The following is a 16,561-nucleotide window of genomic DNA, read 5'->3' as shown; positions in this document are numbered from 1 at the left end:
TGTGGTTGCACGAGCTATTACGGGAGGTGTTTCTTCCTGTAGTAGTCTTTTGATCTCCCCTTTAAGTCTTCAGTTTACATGAGGGAGACAAGGGAGATGATGATAAGCTATTAGGATAAGGTTAGAGTCATGAAGGAGTAATGTGGATAATGTAGAAATCAAGAATAGTGGTTTCTTTGTTTTTCTTAAGGTAGGACAGTGTGGAGAATTTGAGAAAATTTTTGGTCAAATGGAGTAGATGGGTGATGGATGGATGATGGAAAAGTAATAAGAGGACCCTCTTTATCATTTCTTAGAGTCATAATGGTATTTTAGGTTTTTCTCCTCCTCAGATATCCCTCTTGTAGATCCATAGGCTCCTCTTGTAGCATTACAGAACCTTCCTGTAGAAATACAGGTCCTTCCTATATAATCACAAAGAGGAGGTGAAATTTGGATTTCTTGATGATGGGATGGTGGATAGAGATAGTAATATGAATGGAGAGGATGGATATGCGATGTACTGATGGAGGGATGGATGATAGCTTGTAGGTTTTGTCTTGTAGCCATGAAATCTGCCAATGTGTACAATTATGCAAAACAAAAGGTTAGCAAACATGATATAAGATTCTTCCTTGTTGTCCTTTTCTTCTCCTTTTTTTATATTTTTCTCTTTTTTTGAGACGCGCAGGCTGCCTCAGGGGAGGTTTTGAACTTGCATGCCTACTCTAGGTTCCTCAAGAGAGGTTTTCACCTAGGGATCTTTATTATTTTCTCTTTTCCTTTTTTTTGGCTCTTGGTCTACCTCAGAGAGGTTTTCAACTTTGAAGTTGGCCTCAGATTCCTCATAGAGGTTTTTATCCAAGCCTTTTCATTTTTATTTTTATTTTAGATTTCTAGGAATGTTGTGGATTGGAAGCTATGAAACTCCCAGTCACATTTAATTCTTTGTTGACTAAATTGATAAATTCCTCCTTAGATAGAGGTATTCTATATAAATTCAACCTATAACCATTTACAACTAAGGGAATTCCTTCCTCATCAATGGTTTTGATTTGGAAAAATCCATTTTCATGACAATTTTCTACTAGGTATGGACCCAACCATCTTGTCATTAGATTCCCTTTAAAATATTTGAACCTAGAATCATATAATAGGGCCCAATCCCCTTCTTGAAAATTCTTTTCCTTGACATTCTTTTCATGCTCGACTTTCCTTTGTATTTGTATGACTTTAGTGTGTAGGAGAGCTTGCATTCTAAACTCATCTAAGTCATTCAGTTGAAGCAACCTTTCTTGTTGTGCTATGGTGATATCTAAGTCCAACCAAGTTACCATTATAAAAGTGTTATATTCAAACTCAATAGAAAGCAAATCCTTCTTCCCATAAACCAAATCATATGGAGTGAACCTAGTGGTGGTTTTCCAAGTCGTATTGTAGGCCAAAGTGGCCTCCACTAGTCTCTCTACCTAATATTTCCTACTACTACTAATAACCTTGGTGGGGATGCTCTAAAATTATTTTTCTATGACCTCTACTTTCCCATTTTCTTAAGGGTGATAGGAAGTGGATGTATTTTGTTTGATATGGTGTTGCCTCATGATATATTCAATCAAATTGGATGTGAATTATGCTCCTTGATCAGTGACTACCTCCCTTGGCTACCCAAACTTGTAGAAGATGTTTTCTCTTAAAAAATATGCCACTTTCTGCTCAGTTTATGCTTTGAATGCCTTTGTCTCAGCCCACTTTGTCAAGTAATCATTGCACACAATGATGTACTTTTTTGGTCCTGATGGTGGATCAACTGGAAAAATGAAATCCATGCCCCACTTTTAAAATGGATCTAAGGCCACTTGAGCTTTTAGGATAATTTTATCCCTAGGTGTGGGTTTTCCCATTCTTTGGCACTAATCACACCTAGTGGTCTATCCCCTTGCATCTTGATGTAGAGTGGGCCAATAGTAACCATCTTGTAAAATTTTAAAGGTTGTCCATTTTGCAGAAAAATGACCTGCACAGGGTCTATCATGGCATGCTGAGAGGATGTCAAATGCCTCCTCATATATTACACATATCCTCAATATTTGATATGGTTCCAGTCTAAAAATATTTCCCCCAATCCAAGTGAAAGGAGAGTTTTTCCTTAAAAACTTGATTTTTTTCTTAGATGATAGATTAGGAGGGAACCTCCTAGAAACCAAGTAGTTTGCTATGTTAGACAACCAAGGAAAAAGCACCAAGATGGAAAATAGGTGCTCATCTAAAAATTGATCATCCACCATCTCTTCATTACCTACAGGCAAGGTTAACCTAGACAAAAAATCTACAACCACATTTTCTTTCCCCATTTTGTCAATAATAGTCAAATCAAACTAATGTAACAATAACAACCATCTAATTATCTTAGCATTAACATCAGGCTTGTTACTTAAATATTTAATGGTTGCATGATCAGTATGAATAAAATTTTGGTACCCAGTGATATAGTGCCTAAATTTGTTTAAAGAACGCACTACAACTAAGATTTATTTTTCAGTGACAGTGTAATTCAGCTCAGCTTTAAACAAATTCTTACTAATGAAGTCAATAACATTATGAAACTTATCCTATACTTGTCCCAAGGCTCCCCCAACAACTTTATCTAATGCATCAGTATGGATATGGAAAGGAAATGCCCATTGGGACCCCTTAGGATGGGTGTAGTGGTCAACTTTTCTTTCAACACATCAAGGGCCTCTTGACAACTGCTAGTCCAACATAAATCTAAATCCTTGGCCAATAAACCAAACAAAGGTGAAGCCACTTTAATAAAGTCTTTGACGAATCTCTTATAATACCCATCTAGTCCCAAGAATCTCCTGACATCTCTTTTCTTATGAGGGGTAGGGACCCTTTTTATGATGGCAATTTTATTTAGGTCTACCTGTATCCCTTACTTGGATATGGAATGGCCAAGTACGATACCCGCATTCATCAAGAACTCACATTTACCATGGCTTAGAGAGAGATTCATTTCAATGAATTTCTTCAAAACCTTTCACATATTAGAGAGAGCTTCATGGAATTCACATCCATAATGAGTGGAATCATCCATGTATATTTCAACAAAGTCATGAACCAATTCAACAAAAATACTCAAAATTTCCCTCTAGAAAGTAGCAGGGGAATTGAAAAAATCAAATGGAATGACTCTATAAGAAAAGGTACCCCAAGGACATGTGAATTTAGTCTTATCTTGGTCTTTGGGGTTGATCTAGATTTGGTTGTATCCACTAAATCCATCCAGGAAGGAGAAGAGTGTCTTTGCTGCAAGGCTATCTAGGACTTGGTTAAAGAAGGGAAAGGGAAAATGGTCCTTATTTGTAGCATTGTTGAGCTTTCGGTAATCCACAAAGATTCTTCACTTCCCATTCTTCTTAGGAACTAATGCAAGAGCTGACACAAGCTCACTTTCTAAAATGGGGTATATGAACCCCGCATCCAGTATTTTTTGTAGTTCTTCTCTCACAATGCCCTTAAGAGTTGGGTTCATCCTTTTCTGGGGTTGGAACATAGGCTTTCATCCCTCCTTGATGTAAATATCATGAGTACAAACCAAGGGATGCACACCTTTCATTTCCTTATAGTCGCAAGCAAAAGCATCCTGGTGTTACCTCGGCACTTTGTACAATTGCTCTTCCTATTTGGCCAAGAGAGAAGGGTTGATATTTAAGATTCTAGATGGGCCAAACTCTTCAATCTTGACATGTATGGACTTTACTCAATAGGGTATAAGTCATCCCAAGTATTATTTTGATATTATTTCATCAACTCATCAATTGATATGGGAGTGGGAGTTTGATTCTGAAGGATATGGTCAATGATATCATCTTCATCAGGTTGCCCCCCTCTTGTAATAGTATCTAGAGTGCAGATTGGGTGGGGGTTGGTGTGATACAGTTCATTTTCTTTCTCCTATTATAACCACAAGGGTAAGTCATGCTTAATAGAAGGTTGAGCAGGAGGATACAATACCAACTATTTAGATAAATGTGCATTCTTAATGGTCATGTTTCCAGCCTTATGTTGGGATGGGGTCCCCAGGGTCAATTTTGTTGAGTTTTGAGTCATTTTTGTAATATATTTTTGTAGCGAAGGTAAAGTCTCCACAAAATGTGTAAAGCAGAGCGCAAAGCTAAGTAGAGTCAAAGGGGCTCTAGTCCCTTAGTTGGATAGGCGGTAGAGTTGTTTGAGACCCGCCTATGGTCCATGGACCATTGTATTGTAAAGTAAATGTTATAAATAGATGAGTCATAGCGAGTCTTAGAGATAACTTTGAAGTGAAGAATCATTGTAAGGGTAAGGTGATAAGGAAGGAAAGGTATGTTTCTTGTACTTAGGCGAAAGGGGAAGGCTCCTGCAGCTGAGTGCACAGAGACCTTGGTATGTCTGAAGCTAAGTGTGCGGGCCCCTACAGCTAAGTCCGCAGGGTTCAAGAGTCTGTATCTGAATGCTTATACTTCATAAAGACTATTTTGGGCCGAAATTGATGCATCTGTGTTCTTATATTTACTTTTGTAATTTTTACGTATCTTCACTCTGTAATGTGTTTAATGTGAATTAATGCTTATTTACTATGTGGAACTCATAGATTTGTAATCTTTCTGCATGATAAGTACAATTAACCACCTTCACGAAGATCTAAAATTCAATTAGATGGAGTTGCAGCAGTTGTATGTTCGGAGAGAATAAGGTTGCACGAAGATAGATCTAAGTTAAAAGAACCTTAAGGGACCATCACACAAACCTCTGGATGTAGAAACCTGGTTCTAACATCCCCCAATACTACTTATGTGAGACTATAGCCTACGCTACGTAGGTTGTTGCCTAAAGGGCTAGTAGTTAGGGTTTTGTTAGTTGATGTTGCTAACTCTGAACCTGGGTCAGGACCCCTTAAGCCAACGAAACCAAAAACTTTTTATGTTTCTTCCCTTGTGAATTGCACGAGTGGTTGTCTAGATTAGCAGACAGTCAGGGTACGTGGAGACTTAATGGCCCTATTATGTGGACTCCAGATCTAGTGAGGCACTTGGAAGCTTTAGAAAATATCATCGGGCGGGTTTTTGATCACTGGATTGAGCATATCAGAGGATGATTTTTCACTGAGATCGTGATTGATACGACCATCAGCTATAGCGAAGAAGAGTGTGGACTCTTCAAGGGACTGCGAGGTAAGTATTTAAAATCTCTGAAAACTGGGATTAAGATGTTGTTGTGTGAAAATGGTTTATGCCATTACCTTGATGTTTGAGACTACGTGAAGTAGAAAACTCTTCAGAAGGAATGGAGAATCAAGGATCTGAATATAGTCCACTATTGGGATCCTCTTCAAGTAACGACGAGGGAACTATTCTGAAAACATCGTGAAGTGCGCTACAGTTGGTAAGTCAGGGTATCCTAAGGATACCTCATCCATCCACTCCACCTCCGGCTCATACACTTATATCTTCACCACCACCTCCACCTCTACCTCCACCATTCAACATGGAAAATGCAATGAAGATGTTGATCTTTAAAGGGGTAGGGAACGAAGAGCTCGAGAAATTCTGGTTTGTTGCAAATGTTGTGTGGACAGCGCAACAGATCACTGATGATAATCTAAAGAAAGCATAGCTGGTCATAACACTGTAGGATAGGGTGTTGACTTGGTATATCAAGTATTGTCAAGACAAACCCGCCACAACATTGGCAGAGACTCAGCAAGAATTGAACAGTGAGTTTAAGACGCCTGTGTCTCAGGCGTAGTCTATTATAGAGTTTAAGGAAATACAGAAAATGGCAAATGAATATTCATGGGATTTTGATCAGAGGTTGAAATGTCTGATTTGGCAGGCTAATATGAACATCACGGATGAACAACACAAATATTGGTACATTTCTTCGTTGTTTCCTCACCTAAGATTACCATTATCACAACAGAAGATAGCAATGTAAGAAGAAGATGTGGAGATCGCGATGAGGTTGGAAGCCTCACCAATACAAGATACAAACATTGGATTACAACAGATTCACTCGCAACTGCCAAGTATGCACCTGGAGTTGCAGAGCCTGAAGAAGAGAAAGGAAGCCCAGCTAGAAGTTCACGCAGAAGTTTGGTGCTTGAAATGCAAGGGCTATGGTCACGATAAGGACCATTATCTGGTTTATCAAAATTATCTTATTGGGTGGGTATGTCTCCCTAAAGCTAGAAAATATTGTGGTCCCAAGCACAGGAGTAGCGTCCTGGTGCGCCATTTTTCATGTTACAAGATAGCATGCTACACACAATTCTCATCTACTACAAAAATTTGTACAAATCCCCAACAACTATTTTTCAATTTCTGCAATTATGTTGGTCATGATGAGAACCATTGTAGAAGTTATGAATTAATGATGGATAGAACCCCTACCTATCAAATGTAAGCAAAAACTCAGCCTCAGGATCAAAGCACAGGTGCAACGCGTGGAGGGATTTCAAGTTTGCGGAAGAGGAGGAGGAGGAGTGGTTGGAAGAGGTTGTGGACAAGTTATTTTTTATAACTATGGTGAAGCTGGACATTTTGCACACGATTGTCCAAACCCAACACATCCATCTTGTCAATATTGCAGACAGTTTGACCATGTGATAGAAGCTTGCCCGATAATTATAGCAAAGATGCAAGAAAAGAAGACGCAAACCCAGTAGCCTATGCAGAATATCCAAATAATGAGGGCGGAGCCTTGCGAAGAGGATCATAACATCAATATCGTAACGTGCAGTAGTATGGCCACAGGTGAAGATAAGGGAAAGCAGCCAGAAACTGAGGGATGGGTGCGCAAGGCTACTTAAAAGGAAGTCAGGTTTGACCTCAACCGAGCTAAAGAAACTTTTATGGCCGATAAAAAGGATTTCGTTGAAGCCTCTACGTCGAGGAGTCAAGAGAAATCAACTAGGAATAGTGAAGTGCAAGATGTGGATCCTTCACTATTGGCTACTTTCTTGAAAACTTGTATGATGTTGCTGAGAGATCATAAGGAAGTAGAAGGGATGCAGGAAGTGATAGACAATTGTATAGGTAAGATTAAGATTCCTTCAGAGTAGCACGCTCTGAGGAAACTGGGTAAACATAAGAAGTGAACAGGGCACAAGATGAGGCTAACCGTGCAGATCAGGGAGTATGAAATGGACCATGTCATCCTAGATTTGGGTTCTGATGTGAATGTAATCCTGAAGCAAACATTGGAAAGGATGGGGAAACATGCACTACAATGGTCTCCTATATAGCTACACATGGCCAATCAGTAAAAGATCATTCCTATGGGGCTCCTTTATGGGGTAACTATGGACATTGAAGGAGCAAGAGCATTGGCTGACTTTGAGGTAATTGAAATAGTGGATTGGCAGCAATCCTTACCCTTCGCTAATAGGAATTTATTGGGCCTTCAACATGGACGCAGTGATCAATCTAAAGAAGCAAAGGATGACTTTTGAGAAGAAGGCACTAAGGGTTATTGTGCCACTGGACCCTGCTAAAGGAGCACGCTACACTGAACCGGTCTGCAACTATGACGAGGAGGATGATTTGGATCAAATCTACAAGATTACTATGCATGATGAAGATTGGATCAATCCCAATACGGATGGATGAATAACGTGAGATAGAGACATCTCATGTACCTCAGACTCAAATGAGGAGCTCGAACACTGGCAGAATAGGTTGCATGAGGTATCTATGCTACGTTGCAATATGGTGACAAAATCATTGCGATGCGTGTCTACAAAGGTAAGAAAACTTCTACATTATGATGGTTTAAATGATGTTAATCTATTTTTGGATGAAAAGGGAGGTGCCTGAGGAACATTGATTCTAGGCACTTGAATTGGCACTGGGTGCTACGCATGCCCGATGGTGGGGTACACATAAGGAAAGCTTCTCTGACTTGAAGGAATAAAAGTGAATGATGAAGCTGAGGTTTGGATACATTAATACTTGGATGACTGAGAAATATAGTGGAAAGGATGATCCATGCGAGCACTTGGTGTGGTGGTGATCCAAATTTAAACAAGAACGCAAAAAATTATAGAGATAACCATAAACACAGAGATGCAACGGAAATAATACTTCATTTCATTAATGTAAAATACTGAAATATGCTTACAAATAGGAATGTAAATAAACCAGATAGGGCAATGGTAGCTTATCTCTAAGAAGAGATGTGGCGGCTACATACCTCTGAACTCCTTACAATAAGGCTCAAGGGCCTTTTTATTATTGAACAAAAAGAGAAAACCCTAAACAACCAAAACCTTAACCCAAGGAGATGTAACACCAAGAGTTTATGGGCCCCGTTGGGGTGAGTTGGACAGCCAACTTCCCAGGGTCGCAACTTGGTCATATTGTCTTTGTTTGACACACATTATAGCCCATTGGAAAGATCTCTCTGAGGACTACAAAGGAAAAGATAATTTTAGATAGAAAATTTTTGGCAGTAGATTTCCAAGAAAACATCATTTAGGGCCTCAAAACAGTTCCGGAAGTTTAGGACCCAAAAAACTACTAAAAATAGTAAACTGTGTTACAACTAAGGAAACTAAAAAACTTAAAGAAGTAATGGTGGGGGTCCAAGTGGAATTAGCAGGTGACCACCAATATCCACCTGGATCATTCCTCCCCCCTTAGGAGGCAATGATTCCCATTGCGTTGAGTTCCTCCATGAGATGAGGGAACTTCTGCTGAACTTGGTTCTTGGTGAGCCACTTTCCCTGGTGAATGAGTTCGCCTGCTTTGACAACTCGATACAGTTGAATATTCTGTTGGCGAGTGTGCTTGATATGTGTGTCCATGATCTGATTAGTTGCACCTTGTTCCATGTAATCTGGATTTAACTCTATGGATGTGAGCTGTTCTGAAATGTTGGATGTGTCTAGTAATGGTGGAAAGTATGTCCAAAGGAGATCCACATTGAACACTAGGTGTAGGCCAAGGAATGGGGGAATGCTGAGCTCAAATTCATTGTCTCCCATAGCCTTGGTAATGGTGTAAGGACCATATCAGAGTGGTATGAGTTTCTGATAGGCTCCGATAAGGCGTTCCTTTTGCAAATGCAACCAAACTTTGTCACCCACCTGAAACTTGTGTGGCACCCGATGTTGATCATGTCGTTGCTTGTACTTGGCATTTGATTTCTCCAGAATGTCATGGACCTACTGGTGAATATGTTGGATGTGCTCAATGAAGTTGTTTTCCTTATCTGTTTCAGACTGGACATGAGTCGAATCTACGTGAGTAGCTACAAATGGCATGGCCACATCAATGGGACATAGTGGTTGGAATCCCAAGCCCACCTGAAAAGGTTTGTGGCCAGTCGAGTTGTGGAGATCCTGGTTGTAGCTGTGCTAAACATAGGGGAGGCTCTCATCCCATGTGCGTGAATGCTTTGAGTTGTACATGCGCAGAATGTGTATGATCATCCTGTTGACAACCTCTATCTGGCCATCAGTTTGAGGATGGAAGGTTGTGGACTTAGTGAGTTTGGTGTCCAACATCGACCAGATACTGGACCAAAATGTACTGAGGAACCTGCTATCCCGATTTGAGATGATAGACTTTGGGATTCCAAAGTGTACCCACACTCATTCAAAGAAGAGTTTAGCAGTAGCTTCTGCTGTGATATTCTTCTTGTAGGCCGCCATAATGGCCATCTTCAAGAACCTATCGACGACCACAAAAACATAGTCATTTCCATTCTTAGCGGAAGGAAGGCCTAACATGTAATCCATGGAGATGGATTCCCAAGGTCAACTAGAGGTAGGCAATGGGGCATAGAGGCCTTGCCTCTTGATGGTCGGTTTGGCAATGTCACGGGCAGTGCATGATCTAATGTACTTCCCAACATCCTAGCGAAGATTCGGCCAATAGAAATACTTCTGGAGTATTGCCACCATTTTCTCGACCATGAAATGCCCAATAGCCCGACTATAGTGTGCTTCCCAAATCATCTTGGCACGCTCACTTGAAGGAACACAAAGGTGACCCACGTGGCATAATAGGGCATCCTGGAGGTGAAAATCTGGAACATGCTAACCCTCCAAGGGTGTCTGGTATGTGTGGCTGAATTTTGGGTTGCTTTTATAGAGAAGTGGCCAATCAAAAGTCTCGTTCCCAAAAGAGTTGATCACAGTGGTTAACGCCGTGATCGGTGGTCAACTGAGGAAATCTGCAACATTATTGGTGTTGCCCTCCTTATACTTGATATTCAAATGGAACTATTGCAGGTATGTGGACCACTTCTAATGGCGATCATTCTACAATTTCCCTTGGGTCTATATGAAGTGTAGGGGTCGGTGGTCTGTGTGGATGACCATTTCCTTCCCCAAAATGTAATGCTTCCATTGTCGGTAGGCCTGCACAGTGGAGTATATCTATTTGTCATAAGTGGGATACTTTCATACTATGTCTGAAAGTGTCTCACTGTGATATGCCACTGGATGCTCATGTTGAGTAAGGACTGCCCCAATAGCATAGTCAGAGGCATCTGTCTCGACCTCAAATGGTTGTTGCAAGTCTGGTAATATGAGTAATGGTGCCGAGCAGAGGTGATGTTCCAACTCTGTGAATGCCTTCTATTGATATTCAGACCAAAATAATTTTTCTTTCTCTCCTCCCTTGGTGACTTGACTCAAGGGCCAAGTGATATGACAAAATCCCAACACAAACCTGCGGTAGAAGTTGGCAAGACCTAGAAAGATGTGAAGCTCTGTCATAATGGTTGGAGATGGCCAATCTTGAATGACTTGGATCTTGGCTAGATCCACATGCACCCCATGTTCATCAATAATTTATCCTAGATACTAAACCAGGGTCATGCCAAAAGTGCATTTCTCCAAATTGGCACATAACTTGTGTTGTTGCAGTGTTTGGAGAACCTATTGGATGTGGCGGAGGTGCTCTTCCCAACTCTGGCTAAAGATCAGGATGTCATCCAAGTATACCAATACAAATGAGTTGGTGAATGGCCACAATATGTCATCCATTAGCCTCATGAAGGTTGCAAGACCATTCGTTAATTCTAAGGGCATAACCAACCATTCGAAAAGGCCCTCCTTGGCTTTGAAGGCAATGTTCCACACATTGGAGGGTTTGATTGGTACCTGGTGATATCCTGACTTCAAATCGATCTTGCTGAAATATTTTTCCCCCTTCAGTTGATCCAAGAGGTCATCAATCCATGGGATCAGGTACCTATTATGGACAGTGATCTTGTTCAGCGCCCGATAGTCAATACATAGTCTCCAAGTCCCATCCTTCTTTTGTACCAACACGATCAGGCTCCCACAGGGCAATCAACTTGGATGGATGTGACCTTTTCATAGAAACTACTAAATCTACCTCTTGATTTCATCGTTCTCCAGAACAAAGCACTGATAGATTGGTCCATTGGGCAACGGTGCACCTAGGGTCAGATCGATGGGGTGCTTGACCTGACAGTGCAGAGGAACCCCTGCAGGGGAGGTGAAGATGTCCTTGTACTCCTCCATGACCTTGTCCATCTGTAGTTGTCATGTGAAGGGGCCCTGTCTGGAGGTCGTGGCCACCATCTTCTTCTTTCCTTGAGGGCATATCATCAGGAAAACAAATTTCTCGGTTTTGGAAATGAGCTTACTACATTGTTTTGCAGTAACCAAAGAGATGGAGGTAGGCGGTTCTACCTCTAGTATCCTGTACAACTTATATCCCAAAGTAACAATAACAGCATGAGGCCTTGATTCATACATAGCATGTCACTTCCACAAGTATGGTTATCCTAATAATACATCACAAACTTCAATGGAAGAAATGTCACACAATACCTCATTCCTGAAGGGCTTGATGTTGTATGGAAGGCGACACTGCTAGCTCACACGAAGATCCTATCCTTGGTGAACCCACCCAATGGTGTATGGTTGTGGATGTGTTGTGGTCGGTAAGCCCAGCCACTTCATGACCTCTGCCAAAATGAGGTTTTTTGGCTCCCGCTATCGACAATGAATTGTAGCGGGAAGCCCTTTACCCACAACTAGTAGTGGAAGAGATGCTCCTCCTCCTCTGGATCTTCGGGTTCCTCCTTCTGGATCTTCATGGTGGCAATGGTGGCGTTGGGCTCTGCATCGATAATCTACTTCACTTTGTCATTCCCCTTGTTGGGTTTTGACTCAGAGTCATAACATGCATCTAATTCTGAAACCTTTAGCTTGGCCACTAGTGACTGCTTGGCCCGACACTCACTTGTGTTGTGAGTGGAGCTCTTATGGAACTCACACCACTTTCCTGTGTCCCTTTTCGGCTTCGTGACGCTATTATTTTCTTGCATCTTTGGTGGGTTTTCTTGGGTCGCCCTGACTTGGCTTTTCCCTTTGTTCTGTAGTTTGGGGGCACCTTTTCCTTGCTTCATATTTGCAGATCCAAAGTCTCGCTTCTTCTATTTAAAATTTTTCTCGACCTTGACGAAATATCGATATGTTGTGTCGAGCGAGGAGCTGTTCGGGAATTCTATTTCTTCTTAGATGTACTTGTGCAGGCAACTGTGGTATTTGAGTACCAAATGCTGCTCCATATCCTTGATACCCAACTTTGTGTGAAGGGTATGGAAAATATTGGTAAACTCTAGCACGTCTTGGTCCCTTCCCTACCGCAGCATGGTCCACTTTATGTATTGATCCTCATAGCTTCTGACAGGGTAGTACTGCTCCTTGATGGCATCCCAGAATGAATTCCAAGTGGGTGCAGCTAAAAATAGTGAGCCTTTATTTTCATCCTTCTTCTCGCAGTAGGTTTCCCACCAATCCTTGACGTGGGGGGCTGCTTTGAGAAGAGTGAAAATAATCTTTTCCCAACTGGAAAAATTATGAAAAGAGAAATAATCCTCTAGCAGATTTAACCATTTATTGACGGCATCTACGTCTATCTGACCCTTAAATATGGGGATTTCAAAATTAACTTGTACCTTAAATGGTGTGGTGTTTCCAGAGTAGCTGTTGGAAGTCGATGCGTCACCCTTGGGTAGCCGCTGAAGGATCTAGGCAAAGCTTTCCATCATTGCATTCCTTTGTCACTCGAGGGCTTCTTCGAGCAAGATTTTGATAGGATCTCCTACCCCCTCATCTTTATTTCCATCCACCATGGGAGGTCATCAGGATTTGCGAGGCTGGTCTTGCAAAGGTTCAACCAGTTCAATCCCTAACTCCTTATATCCCGACCTCATTGGGGACATGCAAAGAAAAATAGAGAAAAAAAGTAGACTGCTCTGATACCACTGATTTGGATTTAAACAGGAATGCAAAAAATTACAGAGATAACCATAAACATAGAGATGCAGCCGAAATAATACTTCATTTCATTAATATAAAATACTAAAATATGCTTACAAACAGGAATGGAAATAAACCAGCTAGGGTGATGGTAGCTTATCTCTGAGAAGAGATGTGGTGGCTACATGCCTGTGAACTCCTTACAATAAGGCTCAAGGGAATTTTTATTATTGAACAATAAGATCAAATCCTAAACAACCAAAACCCTAACCTGAGGAGATTAACACCAAGAGTTTATGGGCCCCGTTGGGGTGAGTTGAACAACCAACTTCTTGGGGTTGCGACTGGGTCATATTATCTCCATTTAACATGCATGATAGCCCATTGGAAAGATCTCTCTGAGGACTATGACATAAAATACAATTTTAGACAGTGAATCGCTGGTGGTATATTTCCAAAAAAATGTTGATTAGGGCCTCAAAACGAATCTAGAATTTTAGGACCCAAAAAACTGCTAAAAATAGTAAATTGTGCTACAATTAAGGAAACTAAAAAACTGAAAGAAGCAATGGTGGGGGTCCAAGTGGAATTGGCAGGTGGCCACAAATATCCACCTAGATTAGGTGGACTAAATCTTTGGGAGAAGAGTCGCATCCAGAATGGGTGCATATATTCTATCACACTTTAGATACTATTCCAATGAATTGGTATTTGGAAACAGAGCTACGCCTTGGGACGACTGAATGGGACATCTTGAGGGAGGTATTATTATTAACTTTCAACTTTGAGGATGTACTTGAATGCATTGATGAAGCACTACAAGAGATCAAGGCCGCTATCTTTAGAACGCCTGAAGAACTGGTGGAATGGGTCCAACTAGACTAGAGTACATAACTACGCCACACGCTAGAATGCTACAATGTGACTGCTGAAAAAGAAGAAGTTGATCCAAGAAAAATCAACATTTAAGAGATTGGGGGATTGCAAGAGGTTGAAGGACCCAAAGCAGAGAACCCTAATATATCAGAGTCTTTGAAGATCAAGCAAGTAAATATAGTGTCTGAGGCGGAGCCTAAGTTTGTGATGATAGGTGATTACTCGAATGAAGATACAATTGATAAGGTTGCGACACTGTTGCACGAGTACTAGGACTTGTTTCCTACTAAGTTCTCAAACCTGAAAGGAATCCTGATGTGAATCCTGTGAAACAAATACCCTACCAATTGAATCCTAAGTATAAGGAAAAGGATAGCTTGATAAGATGTTGGAGGCCGAAATCATTGAACCAGTTGAATAATCTAATTAGGTAAGCCCTATGGTGGTTCAGGAAAAAAACAACATGGTGAAATCAGAATATGTGTGTATCTGAGAAAGTTGAATGATGCATGTTTTCATAATCCATTTCCAACACCATTCACAGATGAAGTTTTAGAGAATGTTGGAGGACAAGAAGCTTATTCATTCATTGATGGGTTCTCAGGGTACCATCAAATTAAAATCGCGTTGGAGGATCGTAGCAAGATGACCTTCACGATAGAATGGGGATGTTTCCATTACATAATAATGCCATTTGGGCTGAAGAATGCACCAGCGATATTTTCAAGGGTCGTAATTGCTATGTTTAAAGAATTTATCCATAAATTTGTCGAATTATATTTTGATGACTGGACTATGTTTGGGTTGGTAAAATGCCATGTTGCAAGTCTGCACCTCATGTTGGATAATTTTTCCACATACCAAACTTCTCTAAATTTGAAGAAGTGTATCTTTTGTGTGCCTTATGGAATACTGCTAGGTCATGTGATCTGCAAGCAGGGATTAATGGTAGATCCTGTGAAGATAGCAGTGATTGTCAATTTAGAAGCTCCGAAGAATGTAAAGCATATGCACACAACATTGGGGCACACTGGTTACTATTGAAATTTCATCAAATATTATGCATAGATAACCACACCAATGGAAAAATTAATGAAGAAGGATGCGACCTTCTACTGGGATGAAGAGTTTTAGTGTAGTCTGGATGTGTTAAAGGAAAAGATGGTGATTACGCCTATTTTGGTGTTTCCTAACTAGAAGAAAGAATTTCATGTGCATGTGGATGCCTCTTGTATTTCTTTGAGTGCAGTATTGACCCAAGCAGGTGAAGTCGAGATTGATCATCTGATAGCCTTCGCAAGTAGGAAACTATCTAAGGCCAAGAAAAACTATTCAACTACAGAGTGCAAAGGGTTGGTGATGGTCTACGCGTTGCAGAAATTTTGTCATTACTTATTGGGTGCACATTTCACAATGTATAAAGTTCACTTCGCTCTCAAATACATGATCAATAGGCATGTGTTGGGGGGTGGGGGAATCCATAGGTGGTTACTACTATTTTGGGAGTATGATTTTGAAGTGATTGTGAAGCCTAAATGTTTGAATGCAGGACCAGATCATCCATCCAGGATTGAGACAGGTGAAGAGCCAACTAATTTAGATGAAGGATTACCAAATGTGAAACTATTTGATGTACGAGTAGCAGATGATTATTTTGCAGATATAATTTAGTTTCTAACTATTGGAACAACTCCGCAAGGGTATTCTACTCAGCAGAAGAAGGAATTGGTGGTCCTCGTTGCTGACTTTTATGTGATAGCGGGACACTTGTATAAGATGGGTACTAATGAAATATTGTGCAGATACATATCAGAGTTCGAGAGTTCTAGTATCCTCATCGAAGAACATGGGGGAGTAGTGGGAGGACATTATGCAGGTAGAGCGACCATGCAGAAGATTCTATGCGCAGGATTATGGTGTCCAACACTACATAAGGATTCTAAGGCATATTACAAGGAATGTGATGCATGTCAGAGGACAAGAAAGTCATCGTGAAGGGATGAATTTCCTTTAAATCCTCAGATTTGACTACAGGTGTTTAATAAATGGGCTATTGAATTTGTGGGTCTGATACAGCCCCCGGGGAAAAATACTGGCTGTGTGGTACATTATTACTGTGAATGAACACTTAATGAGGTGGGTAGAGGCACAATTGGTGAAAGACTATACCACTTATACATTCGTGAAGTTCCTATTTGAGTATGTTTTGACAAGGTTTGGATGTCTGAAGATGCTGATGAGCGATAGGGGTGCGCACTTCCTCAAGAAACTATTGTCGCGATGCTCGAAGAATTTCAAGTGTATCATCATAATAGTATGCCATATCACCCTCAGGAAAATGGAACAATTGAATAATTTAATAATATTATGGAGAACGAGTTGACTAAGGTCTGAAACACACGGAGGAACGATTGGGAT

The sequence above is a fragment of the Pinus tabuliformis genome, chromosome J, assembly GCF_031772625.1.
Source record: "Pinus tabuliformis cultivar Carrire ecotype Pingquan chromosome J, CPIR1, whole genome shotgun sequence".
NCBI classification, from domain to species: Eukaryota; Viridiplantae; Streptophyta; class Pinopsida; order Pinales; family Pinaceae; genus Pinus; species Pinus tabuliformis.
Note: the sequence above shows the minus strand (reverse complement) of the source record.